Below are 23,066 nucleotides of genomic sequence, written 5' to 3'. Positions count from 1 at the left end.
TTTGCTGTGTTGAAGACCCATTTGCCTTTTTTCTGCTTTGACACATTTACCATTTCTCAGCCTATATTATCCACAACTGATAATATACTCTGGACTATGTTAATTCCTTGTCTAAGGGTTCAATTTATTTATGGAAAAATGTAAACCAGTATTGTGATTTATCGGCAATTGTTCTTTTTCTGATAGGTGATGTTTGGGAGAAGCTCCTTTCCGAATGCAAAGGATTATATTAAACATAAGGATGAACAAATGAAAATAGAGTTATCTTTCTTTCAAAGAAAGTCTTACATGTATGTCAGTTATGGTGATTAGGTAAATGAGCAACTTTATTCAGCCATAACATGTACAAAAATGTACAGATACCATGAGGGCACGCTAAAACAATAAGGCAATCAAACAGGCAATAACATAACCAGAGAAACAGAAACAACGAATATTAATTTAATGACTTACCCCGCAAAAATAAGTGGCGAACCTTAGTGCTTAAGAAGGGTTTGCATTTATTCTCCAGCAATAAAATTAAAATGTTCATTCCTTTTAAAAATTAATCAAAATGCATTGTTTCAACTCAAATATACGTTTTATAGCTACTGATAAGTCTAGAGCTAACAGATCTTTCTTAACCACAAGCGACTCAACTCATTTCCAATTGGTTCAAGTTCAGATCAAAATTGCCGTTTCAGCTGAAAACATATAATTATGCTATGGTAAAATTAAAACTATTTGCAAATTAAAACTGCAACTGTACCGTACGGTTCATTTGTTTACATCAAAATAGTACGTATGTCTCTGATGCTTCAAGGAAATAATTGACCTTAAACACTGACTAAAAAGAGGACACCGAAATGATCTATCACCCCAAAAAATTTCAAATTACCGTTTGCTCGATATGGAAGCGGAGAAAGGAGACTTTTATTTGTCAAATAAAGAAAAATAATATTTGTTATTGCAATGCGTTCATGTATTTCTTTCAACAAAATAGCAATTTTCAATCAGAATATTTTTTTAACAAGTCATTTTGAAGATTGTGATTGAAGTCTTTAATGTTTTTTTGTTTTTGTTTACTTTGTTAGTTAAAAAATAATTGTATCTCTCCCACTTGTTTGATGAGAAAATAAATAACATCTGTTGTTTGCAATTCAGATGTGTCATTATTACTAAAAGTTGTTTGTTAATCAGCAATTAACTTAAAAGATAGAAACAGAAAAGATAATAAAGTTCCAATTGTACGGTGTTTTTATCAGACTTTATCTTGTGTGTCTCAGTCATTCAGATGTTTCAAGCAATAAAATAAGAATCTTACAATGAATTAAATAAAGATTGGAAAATCCCACAGCCGTGGGTTAAAATTTAAATCTCTAATTCCAGTTTTCTAACGAAACTAAGCTGATGATACAATCGGGGATTGATAGTCTACAAGCAGTAGTGTTCGACCTAATGCGGTAAAAAATGAAAACAACACTATAAATTTCATTCGTCCAAAGTGCTTTTTTGGATATACATTCACCCGTGTGTAATTATGTACAAAAATAACTCCAACAGCAACATTTAACGCTGAATAAATTTTTGATTTCATGGAAATAAATATAAGAAGATGATAAGAAATGCAAATGATATATAATTATACCAAAGACCTAATAACACAGATATTATCACATGTAGGTCACATTATGGCATTCAACATTAGGCACGCTTTCAAAGGCCCGAAGAACCCACATTTCAATGCGCACTATTTCATATATCCCAATGAATTGCAGGTTAAGGATGTGACCGTAAATAGGTCTGGTTTATATCTTGATATGTTCGTCGATATATTACATAAATGTCTGACATTATACTTGAATCTATGACAGACGAAATAATTTCCATTTTCAAATTGTCAACTTCCCATTTCGCAACAGTAGTAACTGCTTTATCGTATGGCGTTGACATGTCTCAGTTAAGCCCGTTGAGTATTCACACCGCTATATTGACAGAATTTACACAATGACGGTACAATATGTCCTAGAGTCATTTTGTTATGGAGTCTGACCAGTACAATTGTCTGATCGAATCCTCTTTGCTAATATGCCATTTTAAGTTTAATAGTGAGGATTCACATGGTGAACGGTGCGTGTATAGCTGAAGACGCTTCTCTGTCGATGCACCCGGTCACGCCCCTTTTGACGTCATGCGATTCCCCCAGTTTTTGTTTCTTACCTTGATTTGTTTCTCTCAATCGATTGAGAAGACTTGAACATCAGTAAGCTATTGTCGCTATAATTTATGTATATGACATACTAGACTCTGACATATTCAATTTTTCGAAGTACTTTAGTTTACTCTTAATTTTATGTCCATCATCAATTAGTTCATACATGTTCTGAACGATAAGAATTACCACTGGAGAACAATGGTATTTACTGGACAGGGGGCAGACATTAACCCTTGTAACAGGCCACCTACAGGCCCCTCCAAGAGTTGTTTAAAGGTTGTTTAACGTGCAGAGAGGTTAGTATTTTCTCAACACAAGGATTCGGATTTAACATCCTAATTATGACCGATCATTTCTGCATACGTATAAATCTAGTATAACCAACAGACATTCTACATCGGTAATGGTTTTCTGTTGGTCAGGAGACGACCAGGAGATGACATATTTCTTTGGAGTTTATATTTTGATTCTGGGAATAAAACAAAAAAAAGTGCCGATACAGGATTTTGAAACATGAGGTCAACCATGGCAACGTTAAGGTTGGTACTTGTAAAAATTCTGTTCATTAACCATATATTTAGCTCAATAAACATAAGAGGAGTGATCCTCATTTATTCGCTTCTATGTGGAAAATTCAAACTGTTTTTCCTGAAAGAAAGAAACCATGTTTCTCAACACGCTACAAAAATTGGATTTTTCTCTAAATTTTAATAACTGTTTTGTGCGATTAGCACTATGATGGAAGGTTTGACACGTCTGTGATACAGTCATTAACCCCTATTTATATATACTTATATAAATCATAGTGTTGTAAATATAAGCATTCAAAGCAATATATTATTGAATACAGAAAAATATTGATTTGCCGTTATCCATTAAGAGTTATATTTCTTTCCTTGCAATATTTTATCAAAAAGTTGGAAAATGATTTATAATCTTTAATGTCCTTGCAATATTTCATACCAGGTAGGACATATATTATCAATTTACACAATTTATTAATAAAATATATAATCGGACGATCAAATATTATTTTTTGATACATTAAGTCGCTCACCATTCAGTCAAATAGTTACAGTATCTCATTCCTATTCAACGGTACACTTTTAGACATTTGTGACTATAAAATAAATTACATAATTGTTTTTTTTTTTAAGTAATTTAAATAACTACCGACGAAACATATTTTTTGAAATATAGGTTTATCATTTTAATCATTTTTTGTTAATTTCCGTTCACTCTTGTCTGACAATTTAAAAATGAATAAATATGACACAGTGATGTGTTTAATGTTAGAATTTTCTCAAAAAAATTGTTGATTTTAAGTTACAGAACCATATCTATGTTAAGACAATTGTCTTTAAAAGTGGTCAGTTCAATTTTTAAAAAATATACTCCTAAATGAATTACTATTCATCAAGTCAAAATACTCTGCGGATGAGCAATATATGCTTAAATTATTTTCTGAATCTCAATCAACTCTTGTGACAAGTTACCTCACTAAAAGTAGTATCTTGCAACCTATTTTCTTAATAATTTATACTGAACATCTTACTGTTAACCAATGAGGTTATATCTCATATAACCTCCTTGTGTTAACATAATATCGAATTGTCTATTTCATATTTGAACAACGATATGAATTTATTTTTTCTTTAGAGTTTTATAGATGTCCATTACCGGTTGGGTCATGTATAAGACATCGATTACAAGTTTAGGGCACGCTTTATGATAAACATGGTACCACTGTTGTCTTTTTTCATAGGGATGAGGTGCATATTTCCTGTACGTATCTTTGTTAGTGAGGTACTTACGTCATTGACATCATATTTCATCACGCAAACTAGTCATTGACTGTAAGTAACACACGCCTATGCAACCATTAGATGGTTTCTTTTCTAGATCATTCAGCTGATGATTACACGTTACCTCAATTGAGAATAAACTACTTTTCTTGGTAATCGTTTATTAACTAGACTTGTTCAAACCCTAAAAAGAGGAGAAAAGGAGACTGTATTTGCAACTTGCTGTATGCTATTACGGCCTGGTTAGAGTAACTTTTTTATGTCATTATTCTCTAATTTTCATATCCTATCACTCCATTATTCTCTATTTTTTATTCTTTGGGACTTTTTTTCTGTAAAATTTGTCAAAGATTCTCAATATTCTGTAAATTCCATCAAGATTTTAAAATGTTGAATAAAAAAGTAAGTCAATATGTGACAAATAATCATAGCTAATGAAACGTTTGATCATCTCCAATAAGTTAGTAGGTACTCAGGTTCGCTACGGTCAATATACTTCTTGAAATGGATAACCCGCGCTCCCGGTTTAGAAAACAGTTATACGGCGCTTAGAGTGATACATTAGTTGTTTTATGCTACAATGTATAATATTGTAACAGATTGTTTGGACATGTATAACTATAGATTATAGTTGAGATGACCAATGATAATCTGCTTATCGCAATTTTACCTATGACGACGTCAATTTCATGTCTATTTCATTAGCAACGTCACGTGCCTCCTTAGTTTCTTGCGATAATTTTCCATCTCTAACGTGTAGCATAATATGAAAAATTATCACAAAAAAAGATCAAAGGAAAAATGCACAAAAAATGATAATGACTATTTTACCAAACTCAATGGAAATACAGAAAAAACAATATTGTACAATTTAAATATTCATGAATATTACACTATATATATTTGAATTCTCAAGAATGGCCATATACTTGTCAATCTTAAGTGAATATTGAAATAAACTATGCATTCTATTTGAAAATATCCTTGAATTATATATATATATTTTTTAGCGGGAACATACTGGTGTCACTACCAGAGCTGTCAATTACCCTATCTGTCGTCTTGACGTAGAATGAAATTGGGTTGTTAATCGTATCTGTGGATCAACTTTAACTAGGGAATTACCATTCTTGTCATTTTCATATCCGGTGGTTTCTGTGAACTACAAATTACAAACAGTACACGCAAATGCTTCTAAATTATTTGTTCGTTAATCAAATACACTGTCAAAGACATGACCACTCGTAGACATTCTCAATTGACTTGTTTGTCGTATTTATCGATAATAATTTAATTCGACGATTCGGACCATCCTGGTAAGAAACGGATAAAACGAACATCAATCAAGTCTTAGACGTTACGTTATATGAATTTCCCCCATTCTTAAATACATTTTAATTTGTTGCGTTTATTTGTACATTGAAAAGCGGGATGATGAAATCTATATGGTTGTTTGTATTTGTTTCATATCTCTGCTTGGACACTCGATCCAATTATAATAATACAAAAATACCATATTATATGCATATTTGAGAAGCCTAGCAGGATTATGATATCTATAATACTAAAATTACGAGGTCCAATTTGTCAGCCGTCATCGCGTAAAAACGACGAATCAAAGAATTCAACTTTATATATAACTAATATAGTACAAAGGTGTAGATTAAAAATTACATCACTCCAGGTCCTTTTGTTTTCCACGTAATTAATATTGTCAATAATTAAGAAGTTCCGGGTCGAGTCCGATACCGATACCAATAGTATATTCACCTGTAACAGTTACCTATTACCTTATCTGTACGTTCCGCATATGACAGGCGCACCCCCAAACGGTGTATTCAGGATTAATATGCTATATACACGGGTCATAATCACAGGATTGACACTACTAAATTGTCAAATTGTTACCTATTGTAGTATTTTAATCAGTAAGACTTTCTAAGATAACAATACGAATACTAAAAATCTGTGACTAAAAATAAGGCGTATAGGTACAGTTTTCAATTTGTTAGCGGGCATGGCGTAAAACAGCGAATCAAAGAATTCAACTTTATTTATAACTAATAAAGGACAATGCTGTTGTTCTTTTTTACTCCTTGTTAGATAAAGCTCAAATATTTTCATAAATATTCAGCTTGCATTGATTATTTCGTTAATAACCGCTGGAAAAAATATGTTAATTCTCAAACCCAATATTTCCGATTTTTAATTTACATATTTTCTCGTAAGCTACCGTCAAATCCAAAATTGACATTTCGTAACGAAGGAGCTGCCATGTTGACTCGCTGAAATCAAATGCAATAGAATCGAAAACAAAAGAAAACCTACTTCAGAATTCCATTTTAATACAATATTATACGAACTTCGATGGTTACAAAAAAAGATTATATTTTTGTGACATTGACTAAATATTGTTTTTATACTGCAACTTAAATTAGTATATTAATAGCTTTTAAAATGGTAACATAAATATCAAGCTTATTTTCATCCCTTAATGAACCCCTGATTGTAGAGAAAGTGTTCCATGATGAAATTGACATTGCACAATATAGCTGTGTTACTATATTTAGGAAATAAACAAAACTGGTTGCATTATATTAATTCTTTTTTTTATGCATCCGAATAAGAATAAAAGTTCTTTTGTCTTTTGTCTTTTCTTTTATTACAATTTCTAATACAATAAAATTGGCAAAGCGTTTGCAAAGTAGGTTCAAATACATGTGGATTTACGTGGGAGGTATTATTGTAACATCCATTATTATGTATATCTCTGAGTCTGCGCTGAGTATAGATATATCGAGAATTTTCACACAGTGTTGTTCACAAAGCGAAAGAAGCACGTCATATTAGAATAAAAAATAAACAATGCAAAATAATTAATTTTGTTATACTATCATTTACAACAACCGACACATTTGTTGAAATAACTGTATGGAGTCAGAACTTTTAAATAACTCTGAACATGGAAATATTATATTGACGTCAATATAATACTTCAATGCTCTGACCGATTGTTGAATATCAATCAAAATTATCCTGGTACAAGTTTGTACAATGTTCTGTTTATACCCATAATGTTAAACTGTAAAAACAATTATTGGTCTGGAACGTGGTCCGATATTCTGAAACCTGAACAAACATACCGCTTACGTCATTCATCATCCTTTTCAACACCTGTCGATAATTTTTATAGTTTAAACATCATTTAATATCGACAAATATTTTTTCATCACCAGATATTAAGTTAGTAATAGACTTTTAAATGATAATGTGTGGAAATTTACTTTTAGCCAAGCCTATTCTGGATATTGTTTACAACGGCGTGTAATAGCACAGCACATTATCGGAAAAAAATTAAAAAATAATACTAGTACTTAATGTTAAATGTACTAATCGTTGGTACATCATTTGTCTTTCGACGAATTAAAAGTTATTTTTGGCTGGGTTGCTTATACAGAATTGTTTGAAAATTTCTTCAATTATTCAAAATTTGGGGAAATTTTAATTAACTTGTTTACTAAGTATATATTTATGAATCTACATGCATATTGAAAGAATTAATTTCGAAACATTTGAATAAATATAACAGAAGAAAGCATTATTATTTTTCAGTTTCAGTCATTTTTCAAGCGTGAAGCCATAGCTGTAAGCAAACTGTTATGAAACAGCCCATTTACTACATCTTTCATCTTTAAGGTATCTTATTGTTAGACGAACCTCCTGGTCCTGAATAATTGTTTGTTAGAAAACCCACCCTGTTTTTATTTGTGTATATATAATGTCTTTGTAAGAGATAATCTAATAAGAACACAATGGTTACAACTCCTTCAGACAAGCACAGTCAAACTGTTTCGTTTCTTATACACCCTTGACTTTCTTATATTCAGCTTTGAACATTCCTGATGAAAATCAATCCAGAAAAGCGCTTCGGAGACAAGACATTTATAACATGTTATTTTCATTTTTTATATCAAAAACTAATATTACCAGAAGACTACCGTGAGGTGGCCAATTTCAATTTTCACGTTTTTCTACTGATATAGCACGTATTTTAATTACTAATTATGAGTAAGTATGTCATTTCCGTCAAGTTTAAGTGCTTTATTTCGATTGGCCATGGACTGAATTTGGCTAGTCTTGCACCAATTTTATTTTCATTGCGTTTTTGTTTGTTTGTTTCTTTCTTATTGTTTGTGTGTGTGTGTTTCATTTCGGTTCATTTTGGTTGTTTTGTTGTGTTGTTTATTATCTTCTAGGATGGCTTTTTAAAAAATATAATAAACAATTAAAAAAGATAATTTGAAGGATTCATTCAACAATAAAATTAAAACATTTACCATTAATAAAATATTAGGCATCTAGCTATTTTTGTTATGTTTGCTGCGATGACATTTTTTCTTTCATTCACCTAATCAAAGAAAAGTTAACCCTTAATAGTATAACCTTTTAAACGAACAAAGACGAATGAGTTTGTGTGGGAAAGTCGCTCAATTAGAAGGTGTAATCAGCACAACTGTTTTGTAATTTTTCACCAACCAATTTCTTAAATTCCTATGTGAAAGTATTTTATTTGTATGAAAACTAATCTGAAAATCTCTAAAGACTTCTTCTAGGTTGATAAATGACAGTTTCATTGTTTCGTTTTCTTTGATAAAATCCATAAAATCAACTTTGAGTCTAATTTGTTGGTTCTGTTGACAGTCTAAACCTTATCAGTATCCCCGCAGTATATAGACTTATATGAATATATGTCATTTATTTCAAATAAATCACCAAATCCTTCAAACGTCTTACGATTAAGTGATTTTTCGCGTAGGAATTATGACCAAATCGTTATCAAGACCTATTTTATAAATATATATTTACCATTGTCTAGGATTGACTGATCGGAGTGTTTTTATCTTAAGAAAACACACGGTAACCGCAGGGCAATACTCGATTAGTTAAAATCAATATGTCGTCTAATTTCTTGAAACTTCAGCAACCAATTATGATTTTCTTAACTTAGAGAGAAAAACAACTTTGCTTCAACAAGCAAAATTAAAGCATACTAAAGCTATTTTATGGATATTTACAGCTGTGACCGAGAAAGAAAAACACATGATGATTATAATAGAAGTCAAATAAAGCTTTGCCATGAAGATGTTCTTTTTAATAGTCGAAAGAAATGTTTCCGTCAGTGTTACCAAAACACATGGTAGCAATGGCTGACGCTACCGGTGTCATAAACAGACATTCTAGTATCTTGCAACATAAAATTTTTAGTAATATTTATACTTTTCAGTTCTTTGGCCAATATATATATATATAAAACCATTGGCAGGGGATCGGTGGCCGATCTGTGTCCGAGTGGTCTGAGTAGTTAAACAATTGTATCACCCTATCCTGTCAATTTTGTGTTCTCGATTCCAATCTTAATAGACTAGGATTATCAGTTTTCCTTCTGAAGGTTGGTGGTTCTCTTAGGACATTTAGGCTTCCTCAGTCAGTAACATTTTACCACGAAATAGCCAATAATGCTGAAAATAGCACTAAACATCTATCTATGTGAAGCCTAAAGGATACGAGGGGTGTAATAACAAATTTGTATGCTAATTACATATGTTCATTCTAGTCTTTTGTAACAAATATTAAAAGAAATTTACCAAATCAGTATTTTTTAATGCTTCACAACAACGAAAATTACTAGAAAACCGAAACCCATTTAAAAATATTTCCTATTAGTATCATGCAATAATAAACAGCTTACATGCAAGTATGTCATTACAAGCTTCCCACATTTGACAGTTAAACCCATACTTAAGAAATTTTATGTTTTGCTAAGCAGAATCCTGTTGGAATTGGGACGTTAAATTCGACGCCTCGTGTATAGAGAGTTTATAAAAAAAAGTCATATTAAAAACTCTCTGAGGATGGCATAACACATTGAAAAGTTGTTTCCCTATTGCATATATATCCTTTTGTTAGAGTATAAAATGTCCGTCCTTCTTCCAAGCTGATCGACTGATATGAATTGCTTCTTATATATTAATTGCACAACATATGAGACCATGACAAGATCAAATTTGGTGATAAGTCTCATTTTCTGGGATATTTATATCGTTGAAAAAAGACAAGGACTATCATGACTACGATCATAAAAGCCGTAAATTGTTCATCTCTATGTGTCTCTTATGGTTCTATTGATTCTTTGGATTCTTATTCCATTAAAGTATATTCAACATTTCCATTCATTCAATTTTTTGTTTTCATATGCCTTAAAGTGTTTAAAAAACCTACAGTATTAAGCTGTTCCTATCGAACGTGGTATGCCGTGGATATTGGTTGATAATTTGCTTCCTTAATGTACAGTTTTGAGTACAGACCAAGTTGTCGTTCCGGGTGACCATCTAATCAAAATCATTGAAAGAATTGCACTGTGCTATTCGTTAGCAGCAACTAGGTGAGAACATTCGTTGTTTTTCAGAAGCATGCAGTTTTTAATTTGGTTTGATTGATGATGTTTCGAGCAAGGAGGCTTTCGCATGAATAAGTCGCATCAAATCTACTTATCTTCTCTGTCTAGATTCTGTACACCTATAAATTATAACATTAAAATGGTAGATAATATCAGAGTATATATAAATAATTAGTTTTACATACTAACTAGCTGCATTGTGCCATAGGCATTCATATCCAACATGTAGAGAAACATTAATACATATTATAGATAAGTTATCTCGGGCTAAAGACAAACTTTCTGCGTGGTGCCGATCTTTATTCTAATTCGTAGCTAAGGTCACTATCTCTGTTCTTGCATATTACGATTTGTTTTTGCCAATTTCTAATCATCGCCATTTTATTTTAGTCGAAACTATTTCCTGACAGAACGACCATCTACAATGTATCACAAGTATGTAGAATATATAAGGTTAGTATTTTTGGTTTCTTTTAAGACAAAAAAAAGGCATTTTTTCAAAATTTAAATGTTGATCATATTTCTCAATTTCTCTAAGTATTTATTGGGAAATATCAAAGACTATCCGGTATCGAGAAATGAGGCAACATAAATCAATGACAATCCATCGGTTTAGTATTGCTATTATTTTCCTCTGAATTGGAACATATTTAATTTTTAATTTTGGTAACATTGTTATTTACATGTGTACCTAATTTTGCTGTTTGGGTATTTCATCTGACCATTCATTGAGATATGTTATTTTGTGCACACCGAGTCTGTTCACACCGAGTCAGTTCACACCGAGTCAGTTCACACTTTTTTTTAGATTAATTGATCGGTTATACTTAATAGAAGCTGTGTATTAAAAAAGTTCCGTTTGTGTTAGGGTGGCGCGATAATTTTTTCTATACATGTCTATATATTATGTCAAAAAACAAAGTTTATAACACAGACACTGTTTTTCACTTACTGTATTTGTCATTCTGTTCTGCCGTTTTTGGAATTATTGGAAAACATAGGTTTGGTAGCTGAATATCAACATTATTTCTGCTGCTAAAGTATTGCAAATATTTATTGGCCATTATGTATTGGTGTTGCGTATTGTGTGGTGTTTTATCAATTAATTTAATCGATTTATAATCTGAAATAAAATCAAACTAATTCAGTTTTGAATGTTTGTAAATAGCAGAGCAGTATGCCATTTGAAAATTAATTGGCGTTCGCCAGAATTTATTAACATTTTAAGTGGATATTGTGTTGTTTAGGTTTAGACCAGGATTTGTACAGTACCATACTAATCCTTGGTTTAAAGTGCTTACATTTTTCTGTCATCAAATCGACACCTTTTTACTGCTTACTGTGTGATTAAATCATGTCTTTTTTATTGTTGCATTGCCTAACCCATACATTTTGCTAATAAATTATTAATAACTATTTATTTATTTATGTATCAAAGAAATGCAAATGTAAACCCGAGGGTGTTTGCAGCATATACACACCTCTATCTAAATAAACTTGCAACAATGATACAATTGATTGTAATTAAGGATCCTACATTTATCATGGCTTTTCCATGAAAAAAAGGATAGATTGGTGAAAGAACCCTCTCCTCTGTTATTATAGGCAATCATTGTGCATTTACTCTAGTATAATGTTGTAAATTAAATACACCTAATAGGGCTCAAGCCTTCGCAATTGTTTCTAATACATATAATTATCTTACTCATTCAAACTTCACTTTAATTACTGAAATTTAGCAACGGACATGGAATCAAAGACTTGAAATGATCAATTAAGATTATTTTAAATGTATTTGTAAGTGCCATTTTTCACACAAACGCGTCATCTATAATTTGATGAAGCTACAGTTAGTGAAGAGTAAAACATACACCGACTACAGTCTGTGTAAATCTTTGCAGCGTCGAAAATGCAATGGAGAGCAGTTAAATGTAAAGTAATATCAACATGCATTACAACTGCAAATCTCTGATGTAATAACTGTTCTGATGCCACAGGTTTCGTAAATTTTCTTGAAGAACTGAAACGATAAAATGAAATGCAGTTTGAAATACTCATAATGTACATTATTTTCTTTAACAATATTTTTATAGAATCCATCGAATTGTCCAACAAAAAAACCTTGTTAAGTAAGAGGATGAATGAAATGTTTACGGGTTCAAGAAATAAACATATATGAAGGTCATCAGACACAAACATTGTGTTATCCGAACTTGATTGCTCATTATTAAAGGCCATACAATAACCCGAAGATTTTTTTTAAAGCCATTCTTTATTAATCTTAAAATGAATAGTCGCCTCCTTGGTAATTATGCCACATCTCCTTATTGTCTAGCCAGATCCGAGACATCAAGATGGAGTTTTTATATTATGTTTCGTCGAAGACGGTGTCCTCAACATTTGAGTAAATCTGAGGTATATGTGTTTTTTTGTTGTCCCTGGTTGACCATGAAAGATGGACAATTTGCGATACCGCATCAAAATAAGCTTCAACAGCATTGGGATTTAATAGATAAATATCTGTCAACAAGTCGGAAATTCGATTTCCAACTGAGCAGTAGAAGGGCAAAAGTATTTACGGCGGTAATTTAAAACTGTAAGATTCACAAAGGGAAGTATTCAATGACAAATTGCTCTGCTGAAATTTCTTTCGCTTTCAAAACGTTTATCTGTAGAGTATGAAATTTAATACATCCAAGTGCTTTGGTTAGTAAACTAAACATCGTCCACTTTATTTTCATTGATTTCTTAAATGTTGCTTCCTTATAGCTCACAATGGCAATCTTTTCCTGAATATTTCGGACAAGATCAAATCACATTATTGAAAAATGCGTAGGTAGTTTATTTTTTATTTTAAGATGATCAATGAGGATGATCCGACACGACAAAAAAGGACGTAATTAAGCCTTGCAAAGAATCCCTTCAAAGAGTTATTAGAAATAGTTTTGAAGTGCATGTATTATGACATCATCTAATAAGAGCATTTGATGTTAGTTTCATTTTCATAACGGACGTGGCAGAGTATTTTTAAATCCCGCTTATAGATGCCATTATGGCCATGACAAGTTACAAATATAGTATAGGTATAACTTTCGGACGGTTGCAATCAACATGACCGTTTTCCAACGCCAGTAAACTCTCCGTTGCTTTAATTGAATCGAAACATTAAAATTGAATTTGCCTTATCATTTTAATTGTCTCGCATATCATACAATAATCATTTAAAAAAAACATCATGCATTTCTTGACAGATTTTTCTCTAGGCAGAATTCCAAGTCTTTTGTTGGTGTTTTTGTAAACGTTTACTGAAATTGGAATAGAAATTATGCGATTGCAACTGTTACTGATATCTTGTTTAGAGAAAACCGATTCTTCTGAAACATGCTTGAACTCTTTTGTGAATGTTCTATCAATCAATATTTAATTAGATTTTATCGGAATATGATGTAACTTTCGACAGGGAAATCCGGTAGTCAAACATTTTTTTTCAACGTTAAAAGCTTAGACGGTTACATTTTTATATCAGATTCGTGAAAGTAAAACAAATTATCGTTGTATTGACATATTTTCTGACAGCGAAGATCCGCTAGGCTAATGTAACGATCAGCAAAGAGCAAAAAAGTGTCTAGATTTATGATAAGTGATTATCAGTCGGTTGTTCCTAAAAATAGTACCAATGTAGTTATTACTGGTACCACTCTGGTTAACAGCATGTGTTGAGTACCAGACAAAAACAACCGGTAATGGATAACAAAATCCGATTACAAAGAAAATGAAGTTCCTAAGTGACCACTAATGGTAAATGGCCATCAGCATCGAAATTTAATCATAGTTTTTGTATCAAATAAGATGAAATGCGGTGAAAATAATAACAGTATTAATTAGGGAATTATATGGAGGGAAATAAAGCAAACAGAAGAAACAAATATGCACTGATCGAACTCCAAAGAAAGAAATATGATGTAACAATTACATTACAGAAATGTTTCATAGGATTCTGTGGGTTTGATTGGCAGATTACTGTGATGAGGAAATCCAAAATTACGTTATATTTTTAAAAGAAAACGCAACCAATCGAAGATGACAAGTTTTGAGTGGGTTATAAAAATACGGTCATCCATAAACTTCCATCCTGCACTCTAGAAATTCATTGCTGAAATGTTGCGTGCGTTTTACTGGGCGTGATTTATAGATACTCAGAAATATTATGTCGGAATTCGGACGTTTAATTCAATGCTTCGTGTAGGGTGAATTATGCGCTCTCTGCACTTTAATGAACCCTTGAAAGAACTCTTTTGAGATCCTTAGTTTAAACATATTTTATTGTCTAAATATACAATAGGATTGGATACAAGTTATAACAACTTAAGATAATCCTCTCCATATAAGTACAAAATTTCAAGATGACAGCAATTAGATATTTCAGTACAGTATCAAAAATATATACAATAGATATATTATGTTTAAACAGTAACAGTTAGATACGAGTACACTTTAAGGTACAGGAATATTAATCAAAGAATCTTTTTGTATGGCATATATAACTATGTACATTTATGAAAAGGATTGTGTTTTGTTCAACAGTAATTGCGTCTGTTTCAAATAAAATATGTTCTACGGAGACAGCAGCTAAGTGTTTTTTAGAGCTGATTTCTAAAATTTATGTAGAGTGGACATTCTAAAACAAGTGAATCGAATCTTCTAATGGACAACCACATTCAAAACTTGGGTCATTTACTAAATTAACTCTGTATAGACCAACTTTTAAAGGACTACATCTGTGTCGTAATTTTGTATGTAGTATATTGTCCATCCTGTTTCCATTGAAATAATATTAAGGTACCAAAAATGAAATATCATTTTTCCGGATGGTGTTTTTGAAATTTGGAGATGATTGTATGGATCTAATATCTAATAGTAATACATTCCATGCACGAATTGAAGAAGAGAAAAAAAGATTTAGAAAATATGTCCAATCTACATCTCGGTACTCTAAAGTGAGAACGGTTTCTAATATTATAATAAATATCATCTGTTTAATCCGAGATACAATCTATGAGATATTCTGAAACATTATTGCTGTGTATTTTATGAAATAAACATAATTCACGTCTATTTCTTCTAGAACTCAAAGTTTCCCATCCAGTTTCAAAAAGTAGGGACTCTATCCTTGCAAATTGCGGAAGCCCAGTAATAACTCTGGCTGCCTCAAACTGCAAGCGCTCAATTTTTTCAGAATCTCTAACACAACATCTATCCCATAGCTTGCATGCATATTCTAAAAGTGGAAGTATGTATGCAAGATATATCTTATTATAAGATTGTTTCTGTTAAGAATATATTTCAATTTTCTCAGAACAAAAATTTGTTTCAAGACCCTTAAAAGGCATGGTGCAAGGCAAAATGTCTGCCTTCATCAAATATACCATAAATTTTCAATGGCAGTCCCACATTACCAGTACTTTATCCTGGTTGACCAACCATGAAGAACATACTATTTGTAAGAATATTAATTTGTTCTCGTCCTCGTTGTGCTCTCCCTGACACTATTCTCCAGAAATGCACAAGAAATTACTTGGCTTGTTATATCATGCATTGTACATATACAAAAAGAAGATGTGGTATGCTTGCCAATGAAACAACTCTCCACAAGAGACCAAAAATAACACAGAAATTAACAACTATAGGTCACCGTACGGCCTCCAACAATGAACAAAGCCCATATATACCGCATAGTCACTATGAAAGGACCCTAAATGACATTGTAAAACAATTCTAAAGGCCTAATTAACATAAACAGAAATAACCTAAAAATGAAAAATAAATGATACGAACGGTTTGCTAAAGCATTGATCGTGCGCTGTTTGACCAGTGCAAACAGCATATTTTCTTGAATATTAACTTTGAATTAATGTACGCTAAGAAATGAAAGTTGTGTAGGCCAAATATACAAAGGTGTATAAGCGTCGAGTTTTCTGTATCGACTGTCTACCACTCTTACAATTTTGTTTTAAATTCATGAATTCATTATAAATACATTTGTACCAGATGAATTTAAGGTGTTGTTCTTTTCAAACATCGATAATTTAAGACAAGTTAAAGATAAAAACATATAAACGTGATCTCAAATCCAAATTGATACATAAAAACTTCAAAAGAGGTTTATTGATAAAATGATGAAGTAACCATATATAACTGTATGAAGAAAACAATCAAAGAATGTTTTTTTCGATCGTCCTTTCAGATATACAATTTAAATGGTATAAGTACATTGTAATAGTTAAAGTTATTGACTTCGGGTGTATTTATACAAGATGAATTATCGTTAACAATGTAAGAAAGACTGGATTTTCCACTCAGAGGAGGGATTGTTTGCTAAAAGGAGTTATAATAGCTAGAAATATCCTCCAAATAGATAATTGATTTTTTAATTGCTGTAAACGATTTAAACATTAACAGTTTTCAAATTAAATTGGGACATTCAGACTATAAAACTTCCCAATATAGTTTATTGTCTTTTTAAAAAAAATATTTTAAGAGAACCACCAGCATATGGTGGTGATGAATGTCAACAACAATCTATTTAAAACTGAGTAAATGAATGGTGAACATTTAAAAAGGTGTAACTAACTATAGAAACGTGTGCTTTGATTTCCGATCGGCAAACACGTATGAAATAAATATTTGTAGTAAACAAGAGTCACATTCAAGTACACAATATTTTATACAGGAATCGGCAAGATTTTCTATTACAAATAACAGTTCAGAAAATACACATGTTTCAGTCTCCTGTTTTCCTGCTTTTATGTACAGCGAGCAAAAATATGGAAATTACTTCAATGAGTTCTTCTCTGTGTCCTCTTTGCGAAACGTGTCTAAGCTACATGTATGTATATATTTCTATTAAAAAAAAATCAGAGAAAACCGGGCCTCAATCTGATTTTTCGATTTTTGAATCTACCAAATATAGCATCCTTCAGATGATCTTAAGACATAAAGTCGGTGATTACTTTTTAGGTTCTCCGGCTTCCTTTGCCAATAAAACATGGCCGCCATGATATAGTTCATAAGGTTTCTGTGACATTTAACACCAAATAACAAACAAAGCTTTAAATTAGATTAATTCCTTTATTAACACCGAAACTAGTTATTCTTTCTTTTCAATAAACAATAAATTTAATAATTAAACTTTCCGAAAAACAGCATTATTTATTATTATATAACTATTGAAGAAGAAAAGGCAATGCGGGGATTTTTTTGTATGATACAAGCATCGTGATACGACCAAGCGACAAATCATCCGGCGCTGTAACAATGAACACAGAAGATTATAAACTACTAGAACACACCCGTGATATCGCGGGTCCGTGACTGAATTAAAGTATATAACTATGCGCAAGCCTTATTTTAGTATTACTTTTTATCTGATAAAGTCATGCCGATTATAAGATACACAGTTTTCTCTGCTTTCAAATCTTTCTGTTTGAACCCGTCGAACTGGAACTTATCAATTATTGGTAATATTAATTATTTGGATAACAAAAGGTCCTGGAATGGAGTATTTTTTAATCAACAGCATTGTCCTATGTTAGTTATAAATAAAGTTGAATTCTTTGATTCACTGTTTTATGTCAAGCCCGCTAACAAATTGAAAACGGTTCCTATATACACCTTATTTTTAGTCCAGATTTTTAGTATTCGTATTGTTATCTTAGAAAGTCTTACTGATTAAAATACTACAATAGGTAACAATTTGACAATGATTGAATTTAGTAGTGTCAACCCTGTGATTATGATCCGTGTATATAGCATAATCCTAAATACACCGTTTGGTGGTGCACCTGTTAGATGCGGAACGTACATATAAGGTAATAGGTAACAGGTGAATATAATTTTGGTATCGGTATCGGACCTGACCCGGAACTTCTTAATTATTGGCAATATTAATTACGTGGAAAACAAAAGGGCCTGGAGTGGTGTAATTTTTAATCTACACCTTTGTACTATATTAGTTATATATAAAGCTGAATTCTTTGATTCGTCGTTTTTACGTGATGACGGCTGACAAATTGGACCTCGTAATTTTAGTATTATAGATAGGTAGAAAAAGAATTAGATAACAACGATACGTAAAATCCAAGCGATGTAATTGTTGTTTCAATGTTGTAATTTATACCAATAAAGAAGGCCGTAATGGCCGAAACGTATGGGAATTTGTGTTATAGTTTTTATTATACAATCATTCAGAGACTTTATATGCTTTAGTTAGATAGTTTTTCTTTTTGTGCTGATTGGCAATTGTTTATGATTATTGAGGTGTTGGAGTGTTAGGCGTCTTTTTAACTAGAACCCTCAAGTCTTTTTAAATACTTTTCAAATACTTCATTGAACCCACTGATTACATTGAAACAAAAAAAAAAAAAGAACTGGAAGGTCCACGGTTAAAAGGTAATTTCCTGCGCTAAGTACGTTGGTGTCAATTAGCGAACCAATTTAGCTACTAGTGGGCGCGTACATTTACAGACAGGGTATAGAAAGTGTTTACTGGCATCAAATTCTAAGAATAGTCTCATTTGTGCCTATTGATATCTTTTTGAAAAAGAAGATGAATCAATATACATGGTTGTTAATATTTATTTATATGTGCCAATGTGAGTCTGAAAGACTGAATACGAGAGAAATATCCAATTCCTAAATGGCTGTTTCCCAATGGTGGACATTTGATTGGAAACGAAAGCTACACACTCAGCTTCATTTGATCAAATGTACAATATCTGGAGCACCTGAGATCACTCCCCGGTTTTAGCGGGGTTGTCACGTGTTACTCAATCTTTAGTTTCCTTTTATGTGTTTTGTGAACTGTTTTATTTTTATCGTTTTTGTTTCCTGCAATGATAATGTTATTGACAGTTTTCCCCTCAAATTACAAGTTTTAATACTCCCTTTGGTATATCTTTCGCCTCTTTTGAAATAAAATCAATAATATAATTTATTGATTAAACCACGAACGACATGTTTCGATGACATATTACATGTATGTTATGCTTAGTTTGCTTATTTGTTTTTCCACTTATGTGAATGCAACTTTTTTTCATTAAATTTCATAGTGATTTCGATGAAGCTTCGATGCGCTCCAACTGCGAGTAGTATAAGCGAGAAGTATACTTATCTTGAATTAGGCCGTCTAATATGTATGTCAATTGTGATAATGAGTGCATTAGTTTCAGTCATATATTTAGGTACATTCTGTCACTATTGGGGTCAGGGGAATAAAAAGAGCAACAACTGTGAAAAGTACTTTCAAATTTTGTATTGTTACCAGCATACGGACTTTACTTAACTTATATATTTCTCGCTACATTGAAGACCTGTTGGTGACCTTCTGCTGTTGTGTTTTTTTTTTCTATGGTCGGGTTGTTGTCTCTTTGGCACATTCCCCATTTCCATTCTCAATTTTATTTTTTACAGAGTTTGTCTTTAGTGCCGTGTGGAGGCAGTAGAGTGCCTCCCCGTGCTTCAGGTTTATGCTCTTATACTAAACTATATTATGGAGTGTGTGTCCGAGCGAGAACTCCTCTAGTTCATTACTTTAAGAATATTTATCTAAAAGTAGTATTTCAATATTCAGCCCCATTCTACTATTTAGTCAGCCATCAGTCCTACCCTGATATACTCTATCTTTTTCGGGTAATTAATACTGATAGCGTTTGACATTTTTAGCCGAACAGATTTATCAATTTTACATAACTCAAATTATTGTATGCTGATTCATATTCTGGACGCCAGTCTTTGCTCCTTTATAATATAATTCACTACCAAAAAACAATTATGAAGCTTAGAAATGGTAAAATATTAAATACTAAACTTGTTCAAAGGGTATCTACACGTCTCAATCTTCAAAATCGGTTATCTAAAAATACTACATCGCTAACATTTTTAACAATAAAAATCGTGGTTACCCTTCTATCGATAAGTGTCATGCCAAAAAATGACTTACATGTCCCCGTCTTTCCACCAACAATACGGTAAGGTCCACGTTTAATGGTCGCACATTTTCTTTGAATTTTGAAACTGATATAACTTGAAAAACAAACAGTATTATTTATTTACTCACACGAAACAAACCGGGATGTGGTATTCAGTACGTAGGAGAAACTGGACGATATTTATTTAAACGCACTCAAGAACATCTATATCGTTTTAAAAAACCCAATAAATTCAAAAGTATCATTTACCAACACCTTAAGAAGCACAACCATCCTTTTAAATATTTAGCAGTTCAACCTTTAGAAGTAGTAAATAAGCAGCCTGGTGAATCTCATTCAAAGTTTGTACGATCACGGAAAATAATTGAATTAAATTGGATTAAAAAATTACAAACAGTCTACCCTCTCGGTCTTAATGATAATATCATGGGAATTGGTAATATATCTAGAACCGATTCCGTTCACATTTTGGATATAGTTTCTAAAACTGTTCGTAAAAACCGTACTCACGGCCGTAGAACAAATCGCAATCAAAGAAAATTTCGGACTAATCATACCAATATTTCGGACCTAATTTCTATTTCAAAAAACAACGGAAGACATTATCTGTTAACAAAACTCTGTTCATTACCGGTTAATAAGTTAAATAAAATTTTGGAGGGTTGCAACACAATTTCATATAGCAATCCTAAGTATGAAATTGTTCAAATTATTATGGCATATTGTTATTCTAAACTATTTCCCAAAATTGATCGCCCTGAAGATCATAAAAAACATTTTATTAAAATAAAGTATGTCAATAAAGGTTTTGATTTTGTAAATATTACCGGTATATTTAACGACCATTCTGTTAAAGAACAAATTCCTGGATATTTTGACAATACTGAGCTACCTCTTATTTGTTATATTTACAAGAAATCTACCCGGAAATTTGTGTTTAATTATAGTCAACTGTGTAAAGATGTTAATATCAGTGAAAATACACCTACTTCATGTAATTGTAGTACCTCCGAATATATTTGTGGATCCATTTCCCATGTTATAACAGGAGATCTTAACATCGTTCAAGACCGAGAGTTAAAATCATTCCTCAGTAAAGGACCTAAATATCGTCCCCCGTCAATTATTAATTGGAATAATCCACGACTCACTCCATACTTACTGTATAAAATGGATAAAACGGGGAAAAGCTGACAAAAAATCTTTGGACTCTTTTTTTAATTCAGTAATGAAGATAGTTGATATACGTATTCAACATTTTAAAGAACATTTTACTATTAACAATAACCACAAAAAACCTATTTCTCGTATCAAACATAAACTAAAAGAACTAGCCATAAAATTTGTTTTTGTCCCGGCCGATAAAGCTGCTAATAACATTATTATTGTTTGACGTAAATTTTACATTGAGGTTCTAAAAAGAGAAATCACCAATTCACCAACATACCAACTGACTCCATTTTCAGAAAACGACATCTGTTACTAACAAACATAATCTTTTAGCTACCGCTTTACAAGCAGAGCCAAATACAATGAAAGTCCCAACTATGTACTGGCTTCCGAAGCTACACAAAACACCTGACAAATATAGATTTATTTCGTCTTCAAGCCATTGTTCCACTACTAAATTGTCTATTCTTCTTACCAGCACACTTGATACAATTAAAAATCTGATAATAAATTGTTCAAATAAGGCCTTCGAAAATAGTGAAATTAATTATACTTTTGGAGTGTCAAGAACTCGTTGGAAGTACTTGATAAATTGCATGCTTATATTGGTGATTTTGAATCTGTTCAAAGTTTTGATTTTTTTACCCAGTATACCACATTGCCTCACATTCTCATTAAGAAAAAAATCACACACCTAAATAAATGGGCATTTAAAAAGTCAGAATGTGAATATATATGTTCAAACTCTTTTAGGTCATTTTTTAGTAGCAATAAACAAAAAAACTATGTCAATTGGACATGATGCTTTGATACTATATATGCCCTTGAATTTTTACTAGATAACATTTTTGTTCGCTTTGGGAATTCCGTATATCGTCAGATTATCGGAATTCCAATGGGGACTAACTGTGCACCACTTATTGCGGACCTGTTTTTGTATTGCTATGAGTTACAATTGATGACAAAAGTAAGCAAAAACCCATCAAAAGAACATCTGATAAACAAATTTAATAATACTTTTAGATATTTGGATGATATTTTGGCTCTCAATAATGACGACTTCAGTATGTATATTAAAGAAATTTATCCTGCTGAACTTACTTTAAATAAAGCTAATACTAACAATGACCACTGTCCTTTCCTCGATCTTGATATCTATATCACTAACGGAAAGCTGAATACTAAAATTTATGATAAAAGAGATGATTTTTCATTTCCTATCGTTAATTATCCATTTTTAGATGGTGACGTTCCCTTGTCACCATCTTTCGGTGTTTATATATCTCAACTTGTACGATTCGCTCGTGTATGTAACAATGTTTTAGATTTTAACGAGAGAAATTTATGTATTACTGAAAAATTATTACACCAGGGTTTTCGATATCACAAACTAGTCAAAACATTTACTTAATTTTATCATCGGTATAAGGACATCATTCGTAAATATAGCTCAA

At 31.8% G+C, this 23,066-nt stretch overlaps 1 protein-coding gene across 4 annotated transcripts in view; it reads left to right on the top strand.

Annotated features, from left to right (window-relative positions):
* LOC143072274 (small conductance calcium-activated potassium channel protein 1-like) overlaps positions 1-23,066 on the top strand; it is a 168,664-nt gene that overhangs the window by 68,611 nt on the left and 76,987 nt on the right. For 3 of the 4 annotated variants that reach the window (XM_076247142.1, XM_076247138.1, XM_076247143.1), the window contains exon 3: positions 10,847-10,909. The gene's annotated coding sequence lies outside the window, so the exon portion shown is untranslated. Of the gene's footprint in view, positions 1-3,961; positions 3,980-10,846; positions 10,910-23,066 lie in introns of those variants that run through there. The other variant, XM_076247141.1, reaches the window with a different exon arrangement.

The sequence above is a fragment of the Mytilus galloprovincialis genome, chromosome 4 (assembly GCF_965363235.1).
Source record: "Mytilus galloprovincialis chromosome 4, xbMytGall1.hap1.1, whole genome shotgun sequence".
NCBI lineage: Eukaryota > Metazoa > Mollusca > Bivalvia > Mytilida > Mytilidae > Mytilus > Mytilus galloprovincialis.
This window is presented reverse-complemented; position numbering and strand designations above follow the sequence as displayed.